Consider the following 18,595-nt stretch of genomic DNA (forward strand, 5'->3'; position numbering starts at 1 on the left):
ATGCGCAGTGCCGAAATCGGGAATATTTCTGTGCTTTTGCCCATCGCCGGTTGCCGTTGAGAGTGGCAGCCGTTCGAGTGTTGCCTCGTCAGCTGAAAACTGCGTCGTCGGCACGTTCTCACGACTGACCGAGGCAGGGGTGCAGTATTTCTCCGATAACAATGCTGGCGCCGGCTAGTTTAGGACATCTGTGTTCGCTGTATGGCGAGAGTCCCGTTCGCTGTCTGTTCAGTATGTCATCGAGCCGTACCTCGGCATCCTCCCCGTACCACATCATGGAACTGCATGAACTCATGAACGCATAGCGCAGTGGGGTCATGCGGGGACCCTGGGACGTACGTGCCCAAATCCCTTGGTCAAATAAAGTTTTACCTCCTCCTCCTCCCCGTAGTCTCACGTTCCCGAGAAACCGCGACACAGCAACTAAGCAGACTCGCATTTTCACGGTAGCTGCAGACAGCCGGGGGATGGGTCCGCGCCGGCCTGATGCCCCACGATCTTTTCTTCTAGTCTTTAGTTCTTTGTTGGCAGCCCGCACTCGCTGTGCGCCCGCATTCGAAGAGCAAACAGCATCGAAGTACCGCCACTGGGAGAAGGGTGCACGCAGCTTTGCCGTGTTGAATACGATTCAAGCGCGAGCAGTGCAACGAGGCAGTGTATCGGAGTGTGGGTCGAAACCCATCTCAGCTGTCATTCGTTCCAAACGCGCACGCAGGTTTGCGTCCATGGTTGGCAGAGCGCATGAAAACACTACGGCAGTTCGAGGTGCACACCCAACATTACCAAACCGACTCACAGTTTTCAAGCGTGCGCGATACACGGTGCGATGGGCTCCGCTCGACAACGACCACGCAAGCCGACCGGAAGTGGCGCCACAGACCACGTGGTTGCGCCGAGACGCCAGAGAGAAAAAAATGAGGAAAAAAAAAATGCCGCCGGCGCTGACGTAACTCTTGGGCACCTCCTCGCACCTCCGCCCCGTGCAGCTTTCCGCGCGCTGGCGGCGTTGAGTGGTGGGAGAAAGCTGCGGAACGTGATTTCTATAATTTGTTAACACCACTTAGACTTGACGGATTCGAAAAATTTTTGCGGCATATGACTCGTGAAGAGTTATACGTCAATAATGAGACTATTCCGATATAACTCAGAAAGGTGTTGCAGGGCCCCTTTAACACATGGCTGGTCACCATGCACCATGCGGGCAGTTTTAACCGCCCGGTTGTTGCGTGGAATAGGTACTACTGGAGCTACAGTGTGGTAAACACCAGTCGTACCGCGCAGGGTTCCACCCAGTGGTACCAGGCGGTGGCAGAATGCTGACAGGAGCGTTCTCACATTCCTGCGTTACCAAACCGTTTTATTTTCACAGTTGCGAAACCAGCGAGTGAATTTTCAAAGCAAAGCTCTATGTGAGGTTCTGGCACATCGCGTCCTCGCACAAAAGGTTGCACGAACAACAATCCTCGGGGGCCCCTATAGTCTCCTCCGATGCGTCTTTCCCAGAGTGTCGCGATGCTCAGCGGGTATGCACTTGACATCAATCGTGGTGCCCGCTTTGTCTCGTGACAAAGATAGCACTAACGCTTTTGTCAGCAGTTGCCCCTTTGCACGCACTAGCTATGGTACGGACGCGTGTCGTCCGCTCGGAGGAAGAACGGCACAAAATGAAGGAAGCGCCAGACGCTCACAGAAGCACATATATGGGCACGAAAACGACGTGAAGGCGCTGTCGCTGGCTTTCATCTTCGTGGCAGTGGAATTGCAGTGAATTTTCTTCTTCGTTATACATTTAGCCTCTAATCTACGTTGTGAACCGGGACAGCGAAATTGTCACTGCTGCGTTTTCTACTGGCCGCTGTGATATGGCCGTAGGTTAGCAATAGAACTCCCGTAGCATTGACGCCCTATTAAGTGCAATCTCGTTTGACTATAGTATGTTAATTGCCACGTGGCCAAAACGTCACAAGATCATGCTTAAACGACATTCCCTTTCCTTCGGCGAAACTTCTTGCACTCTAATATGAACTGCACGGATGTGGCACGGTGTTTTCTTAGCTTTGAAAAATTTTAAATAGCAGTACTGTATTTCTTGTTGCTTTCGTGGCAGCTTACAGAACTGGCCTCTGACTTTCTCGACTGAACCCAATTACTCGCGCTTAACCCTTTCAGGTTCAGTGATTCCAATTGGAATCATCAACCTTGTAGGTCAATCAGCAATCACCTGATAAAGATAGAGAACTGCTTTTCCTCAGGAGCTCATATTTAGCACCTTCTCTACATTTGCTGCCAACCTGGTACGCACAACAAAGCGAGGTCACGTGTGAACAAAGAAATTGCGGAATCGGTCGGGCTGTTCTGTCACCGTGCTGAAATAGAAAGTTATTTCTGAGCCGAAAATTTTAATTTTGGCTATTTGGCATTATGTTATCTCATCTAAATAACTTTTAAGTTATAAATGAAGTACAAATAATGGAAATATTATTCAATAATTATTGTTTATTAAATTAATTCGATATTAATTACACTTCATCGAAAAGTGGGAGCAAATATTTTTTCACCTTTTTGGACTACCATGATCCATGCTGCTTACTCAAAATCTACAAATCAGTTGCTTACATTGAAAATAATTAATTTGGCCCTGAAAGGGTCAAATATTTGCCCTGCTAGAGCTTGCGCATTTTCTTTTGGACGTTGTAAATTTGATCGGTATAGATACGAAGAGAAAAGTCATTTCGGTTGACACTAAACTGTGGGTTAATGTTGTCTTTCCAGGTGCCGCATAATGACCAATTGAAAGATTGTGAATTCGATACAACAATTGCCGACCTAACATTGATGAATCCAAAAAAATTAACCCACACATATCTTGCGCGGATCCTCGCAGACGATGCGACGTAAGTACGGGGAGAGAGAGAAAAAAAAACTTTTATTTATGCAGGCCTAAAGGATCGTCCTCGTTAGGTGGGAGATGCAGTGTTATGGATCAGTTTATTGGGCGGAGACAGCGGACACCGTGCATGTGAAAACTGTCCATATGCACAAAGCTTCACAGTAAACCACTTTGCACCTTTAAGGTGGTTTCGCTGCTTATATACAAAGCACCCTTACACCTTAAGAAAAAAGGCATTTTCTCGAATCGAAACACCCACCTCAAGGGGGGGGGGGGGGGGGCTTCCAATCGTCTAAAACACCCTGGTCAGGTTTTTTATTGCTTCGTACTCAGAAGTATAAATGTGTTTATTAATTTATATATACTTTTTTACTCCTTACGTTCATGATTCATTCTGAAGTCTTCCGTTATATATACCAATTTTATGACGGACCATTGCACCTCATGCTGGGATTATGCGGTGTACAGTAGTCGGCTCCAAAGAAAGGAAAAAAATGCCCCCGCCTCCCCGAAGGGAATCGTGAGGAAATGCGAATGCATTTCTTGCGCCGAGAGAGGGTACCGTTGCCGTCAGACATTCGCCTTCACCGACTTCTGCCATCGTCTTGAGAGGCGCCCAGCCAGCGAACGGTCGAGAGTGAGGCGCGAGCGGACGGGAGAGTAGGGCGCCAGCGTTCTCGGCTCGGCGTTGGCGTTTCACAGCGGCGTCTCGAGCACACATTTCCGGATGTTCTTGAGAGGCGCCCAGCCAGCGAACGGTCGAGAGTGAGGCGCGAGCGGACGGGAGAGTGGGGCGCCAGCGTTCTCGGCTCGGCGTTGGCGTTTCACAGCGGCGTCTCGAGCACACATTTCCGGATGTTCTTGAGAGGCGCCCAGCCGGCGAACGGTCGAGAGTGAGGCGCGAGCGGACGGGAGAGTGGGGCGCAGGGAGGAAAGAGCGAACGGCGAGAGAAGAAGCGGCGAAGCACTGCACCTACCCTCTCCTACACTTTCTCGCACCACATGCTCCGGTTGCTAGGGGCGAGGATAAGCGCGCGCGCCCGCAGCTGTTGCTATGGGAGAGGGCGCCGCGGACAACGCCGGACGCCCGACATAGCCCGACTAAGAAATGCATTCGCATTTAAAAGTGAGCTCAGCCAACAGAAAATTTACATAAACGATCCATCCAATGGCGCTTACTCATTATCGTGACGTCAAGCACGGACGTTTGTGTCGATGGCTTTAGGTCCGAAACGTGAATATCCTGGTTAATTTCGTCAGGGATTCTGACATCACTGTTCAGCCAAACGCAATGTTTTATGTAGAAACGACGGATTTTTAATTCTTATGTGTGTAGTGCTTACATTGGCCGAGAAAAAATACTCACGGTTCGAGGCGAAAGCAGGTGGCCTGACTGCACTTCATTCGTGAAATGCAGGCGCACCGCAGTAATGTGGGCGGATCTGTCATATTTTTTAGGTTGCAACGCAATACACTAGTGTGCTGCGCTGCTGGTGGCAGCGAGCACATAAACCGGCTTTGTAATTCTACTGCACAAAACTGACAGTTCCCCCGGAGGGCGCTGCCTTCGCGATACAACGGGAGCCTACAGTGCTGAGCAGTGACCCATTGGTAACCGGTCTCTACGCGTCTACGAAGCGTCCATGTACTAGCCTACAAAGAGTGCAATTTTGTGACTGATCGGAATCCGGTAGTGTGGCACCCACGAGGCTTTTGCACGTGCGCAAGGAACTACATCCATTCACCATACTACACATTAAACCAGCTTGTACGCTTAAGGGGGATACTGTGTCTATAACACCTTTACACCCTTGAGAAAGGCATTTTCACGAATCGAAACAGCCATATCATGAGGGGTAGACAATCGTCTAAACACCCTTATCACTGAAATTAATTGAAAAAAAAACTACCAGTCCGGGAGCATCTAATTGTACAGAGGACATGAGCGTAGAACGCGTACATACACGCCCGGCCGTACACACAACGTAGCATATTATAAAATACCACGTGGACGGAGCGCTCGCACTACACAACCTTACACCGACCATCTAGTATATACAGCCATAGTACCTTGAGCCACCGTTCAGTGCCATGGGAATATTACTGTTCCGCATAATGAAATAGTTAACATTCCGATAATACGCCTAAACTTATGGTGTCTTTAAAAGAGATAGATCTCCTAATCTAAACTCGACTCACATTCAACGCCTTTTTAATCAGCGAGCCTATTTACCAGCTGGCACTCTGTCGTATGGGCTAGTACAGGTGCTTCAATAACCCATAACACCCATAGGTCCTAAAAGGTGTTCTTGGAGAAACATTAACCCTTACGCGAACCAAAAGAATATTTGGGGAAGGAAAACCCTACATCCTGATTTTGGCGAATTCTTGTTACGCAAAAGGGCTTTTACCTTCCCTGAAGTCACTTTAAAGGTGCAAAGTGTTTAGAAGTGTGTGCGTTTAAATGGAGAATGGTCCGGTAACCGCAGTCACTTCAACGAACGTCGGTCCAGCGGCCGCAAAATTGCTAAAAATAAATGTGTTTGTTCTGTTTCTTAGACGTGCGTATGTTCATTATCTCACATTTCTCCCGATTTTGCGTGCATTTATGCATTCGAACCTATTTACTACAACGCCGGTTATAGCAACCTATCGGTTATCAAAACGGGAAGCTGCCGCACCGTCAGTTTTTTTTGTGTGTTTTCTACGGTGAAAAAACCCGCTTACACCAACGCCTTCACGCCGTATTATCTGTTATAACAAGCAATTCTGGCTGCTGGGCCTCCGTGCCGGAAGATAGCTGATCGCGAAATGTTTGAAAAGGAAGAAGAAAACGAGAAAATTGAAGCTGCTGCACCCCTGCCAGCCACCCCAACGGCCACCGCACGCGCATGCAGTAAGACCTATTTACGACGTAAAAGGCAGCGCTAGAAGGAATACCCCTGACCGTGCGCTTGAGATTCGCAAGGTTGTGCGCGGTAGCGCGCGACGCCAAGCTCGTGCACGAAAGCTTCGCAACTACGGCACTGATCCTGACGTGTACTACACGGACGCCTGCCCCTCCGACCCCACTCCAAGCGGGTCCCGCACGTACACGGCAGTGGCAAGTAATAGAGGACAACTGGTGGCAGCGACGATACGCACATATTCCGTGGCCACAGCGGAGGCCGCTGCAATCGCCCTGGCCATCACAGATGCAGACAAGCGAGGTACAAGCTCCACCGTCCTCACGGATTCACAAAGAGCACGTCGACTTTACATGCATGGCACACTACCACGAACTGTTCTCAGAATCCTAGGCTCGCACATCGCATCTGACCACAGCATCGTTTGGTGCCCGGCACATATGGGTGTTCCCGGGAATGAACGGGCCGACCGACGCGCTCGCGCAAGTACATACCGAGCAACGGACGCCCCTGTCGACGAAACCATAGTCCCTGACAACGACGAGCGACCAAGCGGTCGAGCCGACATCCTCGAAGCTCAACGGCTCGAGCGACGCACTATGGCACCACCTCACCCGAATCTGAACAGAGAGCAATTGAGAGACTGGCGCCGACTGCAGACGAACACGTACCCCAACCTAGACACTTTCTAAGATACACCCCTCCGAATATCGAGATGAGTGCCCCTGGTGCGGAGGGACACCAACACTGGCACACATTACATACAGCTGTACCTCGCGTCCTGTTGCGGCAAACTCCGCGCTCATAAAAACACACACATTACCATACTGGTCGTGGGAGGCGCGACTGTCGGCTTAGGCCTTGGGAAGCCAACTGGCAACCCTGGACCAGGCCCGGCGAGCTGCAATAGCCAGTGGAGCACTGGACGAAGGGCCCCACCCACTTTAGGTGCTAATAGGAATAGTTAATAAACGTTTATTCTCTCTCTCTAGAAGGAATACGAAAGGACGAGAAAGCCGGACCTGCGCTGTACTCACAACTGCAGGTTTTGTGGAGAAAACGCCCCTCAGACGCAGCCAGCTTCGTTGCGAACACACACACACACACACACACACACACACACACACACACACACACACACACACACACACACACACACACACACACACACACACACACACACACACACACACACACACACACACACACACACACACACACACACACACACACACACACAAAAGATCACAGAAATATCAAGCGAGCGCCATCGAGATGATATGAACAGGAGGGACATAGCTTAGACCAACAATTAGCATTCACAGCCGTTATGGCATAGGCGTGCGCAGAGTTTCACAATAGGGGGGATGCAGTGGCGTAGCCAGGAGCATACAGAGCTCAAAATGGCACTCGACCACACCTGCCTGCCCGACCCTCCTTCAGATCAAGGAGGTGCCCCCCCCCCCCCCTTTTGAAAAATATTTCTGGCTACGCTCCTTGGGGGGATCAAGATTCATCGCATCGCCCCCCCCCCCCCCCGTTGGTCGAGTCCAAAGGACAACATGCTTCGCAATGGATCAAAATAAAAATAAAATTAAGTGATGACGGGCTGCTAACAATGGCCTCCCTTTGGTCCCTGGCTTTCCTGAAGTAAAGATGGTAACTAAAAAGTTCTTGGAATGCGACAATAGCGGCGGAATGCCGCTGTTGTCGGCCGCTGTTGTCGTGAAATACCTGCGTCGCCATGACTGAGCAAACGTATGGGGCACACTTTGCGGCACTCGTCATAGGTGCTTAGAGAGGAGTGGCCGACAACACCCCCCCCCTGCCCCCTTCGTGCGCACGCCTGTAGTCGTTAGAACAAGGTAATGCGGTCTACTAATTAATCCAAAGCTTTAGGGCTGCGGCTGTAACGTGATAGAGCGCTTTATGATTCTCGTTTGTCTCATTGCCTTTTCAGTTTTGCAGTTGGCCTCCACAACAAAAGCAAATCAGTGGCCACGGAAGCCGGCTATAGCCACGGCAATGTATACGGGGCAGTTTACTCTAGCGGCAAGTGGAACCATCATAACGCTGACAATCCGATCACGCTCAAGGCTGGTGACTTCGCCATGTTCTCAATGGAGTTTGCTTATCCACCTGTCGCCGGCGACCAGCCCCCTGTGAAGGTATGTGTTGTAGAGCAATTCTTTGAATTTTTTTACTCTGTTGCTAAAAGACATCAAAGCACCCATATGACCTTCCAGAGCTGCATTCAGTGAAAAAAAAAAATGTCCGCTCCTCGCACTAGTGGTGGATGGCTGGAACCAGCAGCGCAGCTAGTGTTCGGACTCTCGAGATAGAGGCTGCCCTCCCAAGCCCGTGTCCCTATACGCCGCTTAAACGACATTGGTTTGGCGGGAACATGTCACGTGACCAGTGCTACGTCATTTTGGCGGGAACATGTCACATCACTAGTATTACGTTAATCGGGCGGGGACGCGTCACGTGACCAGAGTGCTACGTGATCTTATGTCACGTTCCCTTTCTCTTTCTTTTTCACTCTTTCTCTCGCTCTCTTCCTTTCTTTCTTTCCTTCTTCTTTCTTCTTCTTTCTTTCTTTCTTTCTTTCTTTCTTTCTTTCTCTTTCTTTGTTCCCTCCTCTTTCTCTCTTAGTTCCTCTTTCTGTAGTGACCTAGCTCTGTTTTTTATCCCTTTCTGGCGTCTGTTCGTATCTCTTTTTCTTTCTCTGTCTTCCTATCTTTTTCTTTCTATCTCTCTCTCTCTCTCTCTCTGTGGACTCCTCCCGTGCAACCGAGTTATCGCACCGCACAGCGGACGTATTGGCGCGGCGGGAAAGAGCGCGTCGGGCGCACGGGTTTGGGGAGCTAGGCCGAAGACGAAGAGGAGGATGATGTGAGCGCACGCCGGCATGATGACGACAGTTTTCGCGAACGCTGTACGGGGATCTTCCGAGCATAAACGGCTCTGCCGTTAAAAGAGTCAAAACCGTTTTCAACAGAGCTAGCTGGTTCATATCTGACACTGGTTCGAGCAGCGGAAATGGAAACGAGGGACAAAGGGAGGACAAGACAGGGACGTCGCCATGCTAACCGATGAGCTTTATTGCTGTGCGCGCGGCTTCAATAATAGGCAGGCGCGCATAGTCTACAACAGGTCACCAACAGTGATTGGCGCCTGGCAGATAAAAAATCAGTGGAAATGACACGAGGCGGCAATCATTATCTTGTACAGGGTATTTATCGTTCTCCTCAGATTGGAGTAGATCGCCTCACTAATCTCAGCATGTGGCTGAAGAGTTCGTTAATTTTCCTGATGTCCTTTACTTTCACCTTCATATGCATCTGTTGATAATTTTTGATTTTTAACGTGCCAAAACCACGATATGATTATGACAGACGCCGTAATGTAGTACTCCGGAAATTTCGACCACCTGGGGTTCTTTAACGTGCGCCTCAATCTAATGGTACAATCGACTGGTCGTTTTCGAGCGCTCCGCAGGCCATGAAAAAAGCGTGTAAAATAGCAACTAACCATTACTACTAACATTATCGGGTCAAAACATGATCAGGAAGGAGAAAGATGACTTGCATACCTGCTTGTTCTCGTTGAAAAGGTTTAAAGCTGTTGAATTCAACAGTTTCAAACACAGTCAGAGCGCTCTCAAACGACCAGTCGAATGTACCATAAGTACACGGGCAATAAGCATTTTCGCCTCCACTGAGAATTCCACTAGCATTCGATCCCGCGGCCTTCGGGTCAGCAGTCGAGCGCCATAACTATCAGACCACCGTGGCGGGTATATATGTATCTGTTAAAGAAGGGTACGCAACGACACACTGATTGCCTTTCTTTTCGAGATATCATTTTTTTAAAGCTCGACAATACCTGGCAAATGGACGCAGTTTTACGCACCGCATCAAAGGACACGCTACGATTATTGGCATAATTTACCAATGTTATCAGCCATATAAAGAGTGGAGAGCGATCGGCTACGCAGGGTTCTCCTTTGTGTGGTCAATTTTCACTGCTACGTTCTCCCCCCCCCCCCCCCCTGCTCTGTTGATGCATGCGAAAATCAAAATGAGGCAATGGCGTGCTGCCCACAACGGCCTGCCTTCGGTCCCCGGCATTCAGGGGATAATGGTGAGGAGTACTGCCGTTCTTGGAGTGCAACTACAGGAGTCACCTGCCAGCGCTATCGTCACAAACGGGCATTTCGATAACGCGGCATATTGAACCATGACGGGCGAGCCCGGTTGAGCAAAGATTCGGGAAGATTTGGCGCCCCTCTTAGATAATTAGGCATGTCGCAACCACAGCCTCTCCCCCCCCCCCCCCTCCATGCGTGGGACGCTTTATTCGTGGATCAGCTAGCTGACATCCGATTCTCTCGGAGAGAGTAGGCAAGTGGACTTGTAGTAGTGATGCACAACTATCGGTAAATTGACTATCGAGAGCATCGATAGTTTTTTTTTTAAACTCTCGATAGTGTAAACAACCTGTCGATAGTGCAATCGGTAGCACCATCGTTAATATTGCTAGTGTGGAGAAGAAGGTGCGCCTCCATCCATAATAGAATTTCAGTCTGGATGGCGGATAATTTATTGTTAAATCCAAATCAAATTGGCTTCAGAGTAGACTGTTCAATATGGTGTGCGCACGCTGACTTAGAAAGCTGTATTCAACTTGCTCGGAAAAGAAGGCAACTCGCAGCTTTAGTGACGTTAGATGTAGCCAAAGCGTATGACTGTGGAGCATTCAGTTTTATTGGACCACTTACTGAGGCATAATTATCCTCAGCATATAATTGCGTGGTTGGGCGAATTTTTGAGGGCAAGAGAATTTTATTGTTATAAGGACGGCTGTGCATCATTAAAGTTCAAACAGACTCGCGGAGTCGCCCAAGGAGCAGTCTTGTCTTCAGTATTATTTAATGTATTAATGAGCTTAATCCCCAATTGCCAGGATGTGCAGGTATATGTTTATGCCGATGATATTGCATTCTTCGCGGCTGATAGTGATATTAATTCTCTATATCAGAAATTACAGATATATATGAGTATGCTATAGGTATGGCTAGAGACAATTTGCATGTACTTAAATGTAAATAAAATGGCATTGTTGATATTTCCAATCGCAGATCCCATCTCAATTTCAATATTATATAAACAAGAGCCTATTCCGCAGGTTGAGTCGCTAAAATATTTGGGAATCAATTATAATGGGACACTCAACTGGACTCCTCACATAGAGAGTATCGTATCTAAAGCACAACGGGCCTTAGGCATACTACGTAGGCTGAGCAGCAAGCGATATGGACTACGTAGGGAGACACTGGTGATGGTCGATAAAATGTACATGCGCCCAATATTAGAATTTGGGTGTGTCTCGTTCTCGGGTGGCCCTGCGTACAAACCTAAGCATCTGGTTATGCTGGAGCGAGAAGCCTTGCGATTGTATGGGACTCACTAGGTTTGTAGCAATCAACGTCCTGTATCAGGAAGCGCGCTTGCCAACATTGCCTTGTCGATTCCGAATCCTGACGGAATTTTATAGCTTTCCGTTAAGGCGATCTGAATATGCTTTTATAAATGATCCAGACTCCTTTTTTCTTGCTCATTGGCCACGTTTTCGTACAGCACAGATTATCTTTGTTCAGAAGCAACTAGAGAGGCTAAAGGTGAAAATTCGAGAAGTAGCTGCAGCAAATGTGTCAAACCAGAATCTTAAGGTAGAATTCGATGAGATTTTCCCCTCTAAGCCTAAATTTCAATCATATAGGGTGTTAAATAGTCGGCTGCAAGATTATCTTACACACGCGGAAACAAAAAATATAGTAGTCACAGAGGCTTCAGTAATTGACGAAAAGGCAGGCGTAGGTATTTACTCCCCTTTGCTTGGCTGGTCATTTTCATTAAGACTGCCGGACTTCACCCCTGTGTTTGAAGCGGAACTCTCGGCAATTATACTAGCGCTGCGAAAACTAGATTTGAACGACCATTGCGCAATAATAATAACAGATTCCCTGTCAGTATGTACATCTCTAACAACTTCATCAAAATCAATTGCCTTAAAAACGCTCCTTACGCTAGTTCCTCCACAGTTGACACTTTTGAAATTATTATGGGTACCTCGCCATTGTGGATTAGAAATAAATGAAATGGCCGACACACTAGCGAGAGCGGCATTGAATGGTCAAATAATTTCGGTCCTTCCTGTAGTAGCCAGTAATAACTGCCATTAGGTATAGGAAATTTTCCCTTCGAGCAGACGCCATAGAATCAATAACTTCATGGACAGAATTTAGACATTAAAATTTCCATGGAAAATCCAGTGGTGTCAAACTATACAATTAGAGGTATTATTAACTAGATTACGATGCCGAGTGCCCCCGTTGAATCTGTATGCACACAGGGCTGGTCTGGCGATATGTCCCCTCTGTCAATTTTGTTCAGAGATCGAATGAATAGAGCAATATTTTTTTTCGTGTCGCTGCTGTACATTACAAAGAAAAAGACTTCTTGAAACTGCGTGTGCTAAGCTGGGGATAATCTTAACAATAGACGCTATTCTCACCTTCGGTGCTTCGGATTTGGGTGTCAGCCACAGGAATGTTTTTGAGGCTGTTAGTGCTTTCCCTCATGAAACAAAACGAATGCATTTTTAAATTCCTAATTGGAAACGTGTTCCGATAGTAGCAATGAATCAATAAGAAAAAAATATCAATAAAAAAGAAGACGTTCGGTAACACATTAATTTCGTTATTCTAATTTCTAGTTAGGATGAGAAGTCTGGGCTGAATGTACAAATAATTATTGCACTCGTTCTTTTTTATGTTTGCTTGTCTTTTGTGTTCACTATGTAGTTATAACTTGAAATCTTCATATCTACAATTCTTGGCCAATCCCCCAGTGTGGGTATGAGCTATGTATAGAGGCACATCATCATCATCATCATCATCACCCAGAAGCATCGCCAACGCTCGGCTCGTGTTTCGGATCGCCGCTGGCAACGATTAAGTCCTTAAACAACCAATAAACCTCTTCACATTTGGTGGAGGGTGCTGTTCATCCCCGTCGCTACACCCTGGAGCTGCGAAGCCGGACGCTTCCGGCGATCATGACTGAACGCGCAAACCCGCCGGCGCCTTCGGCCCTGCCCTTCACCTGCACCGGGCTTCCTCGGCTACGGGACCCAAAGGTCTTCAGCGGTGCAGATGAGACCGACGTGGAAGACTGGCTTGACCACTACGAACTGGTGAGCGCGCATAGTAAGTGGGATGACCCCGACCAGCTAGGCCACGTCATATTTTATCTGGCTAGAGTCGCCGAATTATGGTATAACAACCACAAACACAACATCCCCACATGGACCGTCTTCAAGACGTCCTCCTCTGAAGTGTCCGGTCGACCGGCTGTCCGCAAACGGCGTGCAGAGCAGCGTTTGCGGGTCCGCTCACAGCAGACAGGAGAAAGCATTACAAGCTATATTGAGGACGTCGTCGACCTTTGTAGACGTGTCAACGACACCATGACTGAAGCAGACAAGATAAAGCAAATCCTCAAGAGCATTGACGACGGCGCATTCCAAACGCTATTGGCTACGAATCAGGGCACAGTTTCAGAAGTCGTCAGCTTGTGTCAGAGCTACGACGAGTTGAAGAAGCAATGCGCTCTGACTCGAGAGCCCCCGCGGGCTGGCGAGTCGCTGTGCAGTTTTGACACCATGCCTGACCATTCGACGTTGCTTCAGCAGGTCCGAGACTTCGTCCGCGAGGAAGTTGCCCGCCAAGTTTCCTTAATGTCATATACGCATGAGCCCACCACCCGTCTGCGCGTCCCGCTCCGCAATGTTGTTTCGGAGGAGGTTACCCACGCTGTTCCCCTTGCGCACCACGAGCCGCCTCCATCCAGCTCTGTTCACTACGCGCGTGGAGCGCTGACTGTGGCCGCTCCTGTCGCCTATGCGCAAGCCGTGCAGTCTGTAGCCGCGCCCCTCACGTATGCGGACGTTGCGCGTAGGCTTCCGCAACAACCTTACACCACGCACTCACAGCCCACGCAACCGCCTGTGTATACTGCATCTTGGGCAGCACCGACAATCGCCAATCCATGGAGGACGCCTGGTAATCGACCGATTTGCTACGCCTGCTACACTCCCGTACACGTCGCCCGCTATTGCCGCCGTCGCCCCCAAACTTTCGGTGACCGTGCCCTGGTCGTCGTAATCCGGCAGCCAGCCCTTCCCCCTCTACGTTCCTCGCCCATCACCGCGCGATGCCCCCACTCACCGCCCTGACTTCCCGCCGCAGCACTCACCATCTCCTCGGCGGCGATCGCCCTCCCCCATGCGTCGTCGGCCCGGACCCTCCGACCAAGAAAACTAACCACCGCAGTTCAAGAGGCAAGAACTGCGCCATCTGCGAACTGTCCAAGCCCTCACTCCCTCCCCCCCCCCCCCTGCTAACGTGGTCGCCATAACTGTTGAAGGTGTTCGTACTTTTGCCCTTGTGCACACCGGCGCAGCCGTTTCAGTCATAGCCGCTAATTCTCTGCCGTTTATTACGCAAGGTAACGACGCCGCTTTCGGGCCTGTCGCTCCACACCGCAAGCGCGCAGCAAGTGACGCCTCTCGCAACCTGCACTACAAGAGTGTTCATTCAAGGCAATATGTACAACGTTGAGTTTATTGTCCTTATTGCCTGTTCGCATGACGTCATCCTCGGGTGGGACTTCATATCCCGCCATAATGCCGTCATCGACTGCACACGCGCCGAAGTTGAGTTTTCACCATTGTGTGACGCCCCGTTACTTGACGCTGTTCATCAGCCGCCTAAGTTGCTCGTTCGTGAGGATACCGACATTCCGCCTGGCACTTCCGCACTTGTTCCCATTTCCTGCAACGCCCACACCGAGGCTACGGTCTTTTTCACGCCATCCAATGTCTTCACAAGTCGTAGAGCTCTGCCGCTACCTTTCGCAACGATTGACATCCCCGCCGGCAGCAGCAATATATTCGTCTTGAATCCGCTCTCCGCACCTATCACGCTGCATGCAGGCGAATGTCTCGGCCGCGTGGAAGATCTTAACCCTTCGTCTCATTCTGACGTCCCGGATGACTGCTGCGACCAACCAAATGCCCTATCGGCACTCGGGGAGTCGTCCGGGGACATGTTTTCCAGTGCCATTGCCAATACCCTCACCCCAGCCGAACACGCCGACCTACTTGATCTTCTGCACGAGTTCCGGAATTCTTTCAATGTGTCACAACCTCAACTGGGCCGCACGTCACAAGTACAACATTACGTTGACACCGGTTTACGCCAGCCGCTGCGTCAAAGACCATACCACGTCTCCGCTGAAGAGCGCCGCGTCATTATCGACCAAGTCGAAGATATGCTTCTTAGAGATGTTATTCGACCATCGCACAGTCCCTGGGCGTCTCCTGTCGTCCTGGTGCGTAAGAAAGACGGATCTATCCGGTTTTGTGTGGACTACCGTCGTTTGAATAACATAACCTGCAAGGAATTCTATCCTTTGCCGCGCATTGATGACGCCATTGACACCCTTCACGGCGCAGAATTCTTCTCGTCACTGGACTTGCGGTCTGGCTATTGGCAAGTTCCAATGGCTGAAGCCAATCGCCAGAAGACATCGTTCATTACACCTGACGGACTATATGAGTTTAACGTCATGCCCTTTGGGCTTTGTAACGCGTCTGCTACGTCTGAACGACTTACGGATAATACGCTACGTGGTCTAAAGTGGTCTATGTGCCTCTGTTACCTCGACGATGTCGTAGTTTTCTTGCATGATTTTCTCACGCACCTCCTTCGCCTCAGGCACGTTTTGACTTGTCTGACCAACACTGGCCTTCAGCTCAACCTCAAGAAATGCCCCTTCGCTGCCCGGGAGCTCGTCTAGGCCACATCGTGTCCAAACATAGCGTATTACCTGACCCTGCAAAACTTCGTGCAGTCGCGGAATTTTCCAAGCCCACGACCATGAAAGAACTTGGAAGTTTTGTAGGCCTATGCTCCTATTTCCGGCGCTTTGTTCGCAATTTTGCATCTATCATGTCAGCGTTAACCCATCTTCCTTGCGGCGACGGGAACCTCTCCACCTGGTCCCCTGCATGTGACGTCGCCTTCGCTACACTGCGCCGCCTGCTCACCTCCCCACCTATTCTTCGCCACTTCGATCCGACGGCTCCTACCGAAGTGCACACAGACGCCAGCGGGGTCGGGTTTGGCGCTGTCCTCGCTCAACGAAAGCCCGGCTATTCAGAATACGTCGTAGCCTACGCTAGTCGCACGCTGACGAAAGCCGAAACTAATTACAGCGTGACTGAAAAAGGTTGTTTGGCTCTGGTGTGGGCGTTTGGAAAGTTCCGGCCGTGCTTACACGGCCGCCCGTTCGATTTAGTGACCGATCACCACGCGCTTTGCTGGCTCGCCACGTTGAAAGACCCTTCTGGCCGCCTAGCGCGATGGGCACTCCGCATCCAGGAGTACGACATTCGCGTCGTATACCGCTGCGGACGAACGCACTCTGACGCTGACGCCCTCTCCCTCTCACCCTTACCTCCGGATCCAGCGTGCGGAACCACTTGCGTCTGCCACGTGTCATCTCTCGATCTCGACTCCATTGCCACCGCACAAGTTCGTGACCCGTGGATCGCATATCTTCTTGATTATCTATCTGGCACATCCACCCTTCCTGTATCTCCATCCCTCCGACGTCAAGCTTTCCATTTCACCATCTGCGATCAACTGCTTCATCGCCGCAACTACGCTGCCGATGGCCGCCGGTGGCTACTGGTCATTCCACGCAGCTTGCGATCGCAAGTATGCGCCTCTCTTCACGACGATCCGCAATGTGGCCACGCCGGGGTGTTCAAAACATACGAACGCCTTCGCCATCGCTATTACTGGCGCGGCATGTACAGTTTTGTGCGGAAATTCGTCCAGTGCTGTCCTGATTGCCAACGACGCAAATCAACACCTTTACGTGCGACTGGCGCTTGCAGCCGCTTCCATGCCCTACCAAGCCATTTGATCGCGTCGGCGTTGATCTCTACGGTTCCCTTCCAATGACCCCAGATGGCAATCGGTGGATTATATTGGCTGTCGACCACCTGACACGCTACGCGAAACTGCCGCTTTGCCGAGCGCTACCGCTCGGGATGTCGCCTCTCATTTTACGGCACTTCATTCATCGACATGGCGCCCCTCGAGAGCTCCTTAGGGACAGAGGCCGCGCTTTCCTCTCCGAGGTCGTCGAAGCTCTGCTCTCGGAATGCCGTGTCATTCATAGGACGAGCACAGCATACCACCTGCAGTCTAACGGGCTCACGGAACGGTTTAACCACACGCTGGGTGATATGCTCTCGATGTAACGTCGCATCTGACCATAGCAACTGGGACCGTGTTCTCCCCTATGTAACATTCGCATACAACACCGCGATATAAACAACTACCGGATTTTAGATGCGAAGCATCTTATAGCGGAGTTCAAGCCGATGGTGGTGGTGGTGTGCGGCGTGACCACCCTTACTGCGCATGCGCATACCCTCTCCACATACCTCCTCTTCACTCCCCTTCACCATTGCTCCTCCCCACCGACTGCTCCACTTCCCATCCCATTTCCCCCTCTCCCCTTTCCCTCACCCCTTCCCCTTCCCACTTTCTCTATCATCTTGCCCCTCTCCACTTTCCCTCTCCCATCTCCCCTCCCCGCTCCTCTCCCCCCTCTCCACTCTTCCTCTGAAACGCGGGCTAAACATGCCGAAATTCTCTCCTGCGCAACGCCGCGATGAGCGCCGGCGCATGCGCGCCTCCTCCCCCTCTCTCTCCTCTCTTACGGTGCCCCCCTCTCGCGCGTCTGTCCACCGCGTTCCCCGCTCACCCTGTGAGAATTAACGGCCAGGCTAGAGGGAAGACAAGACGCGTGTAGCGTTCCTCTTCGCGTTCCAAGACGCGAGGTCGGTAGCATGCCCAACGAACGCCAACGAAACGCGATCGTGCAAGTGCTCCGAGGAGGAGGAGAGGTTGAGGAAAGGAAAAGGCGCAACTTCTGCAACCCTACGCATCTCCTCATGGTCCCATTTAGCGTAAAATGGTGTAATTTTTTCGCCTTTCTTTCTTTTTTACGGACACGAGCCTTCACATACTATCGACACTCTACTTCCCTACCATCCCGATGCTTCTGAATGTCCATCTGTGTCCGAAGCTGCTCGACAAGCCAAAGAGTGTCGCCAGCTCGCCCGCACGTTTACCTCGCAAAAGCAGCAACGCGAGAAAGAAAACCGCAGCACCTCACCCTAGCTATGCCCCAGGGTCTCTCGTATCGCGATCTGTCCCATACCAAACTCCGGGACTCTCCTCGAAGCTCGTTCAAAGGTACGAGGGGCCTTACACCGTCTTGGAGAAAACCTCTCCAGTTAATTTTCTTATGGAGCCAGTTTCTCGATCGGATGACATGCGCCGGCGTGAACGTGACATCTTCCACGTTTCCCGCCTGAAGCCGTACCATGAGCCTCTGCGTGAAACTTCTTAGGTCGCCAGGATGGCTCCTTTTTCAGCGGGGGTGATTGTGAAGAAGAATAGTTGCCAGCAGCATCGCCAGCGCTCGGCTCGCTCGGCTCGTGTTTCGGATCGCCGCTGTGCCTCTGGACGATTCTTCTCGCTGCCTTGCCGCTGACATCTGTTACGTCCTTAAACAACCAATAAACCTCTTCACACTAGCGATATTACGGTCACGCGTGTTTATTGCTTTTTTCTGATGCATTCAGGTTT

At 50.4% G+C, this 18,595-nt stretch overlaps 1 long non-coding RNA gene across 1 annotated transcript; it reads left to right on the top strand.

Moving 5' to 3' along the window:
• The first annotated feature begins 268 nt into the window (after positions 1 to 268).
• Positions 269 to 16,096, top strand: LOC125759349 (uncharacterized). The gene is made up of 2 exons (XR_007416932.1): positions 269 to 397; positions 15,828 to 16,096. It is a non-coding gene; the product is annotated as an uncharacterized LOC125759349 (long non-coding RNA).
• The last annotated feature ends 2,499 nt before the right edge of the window (positions 16,097 to 18,595 follow it).

This window comes from Rhipicephalus sanguineus, chromosome 7 (genome assembly GCF_013339695.2).
Source record: "Rhipicephalus sanguineus isolate Rsan-2018 chromosome 7, BIME_Rsan_1.4, whole genome shotgun sequence".
NCBI classification, from domain to species: Eukaryota; Metazoa; Arthropoda; class Arachnida; order Ixodida; family Ixodidae; genus Rhipicephalus; species Rhipicephalus sanguineus.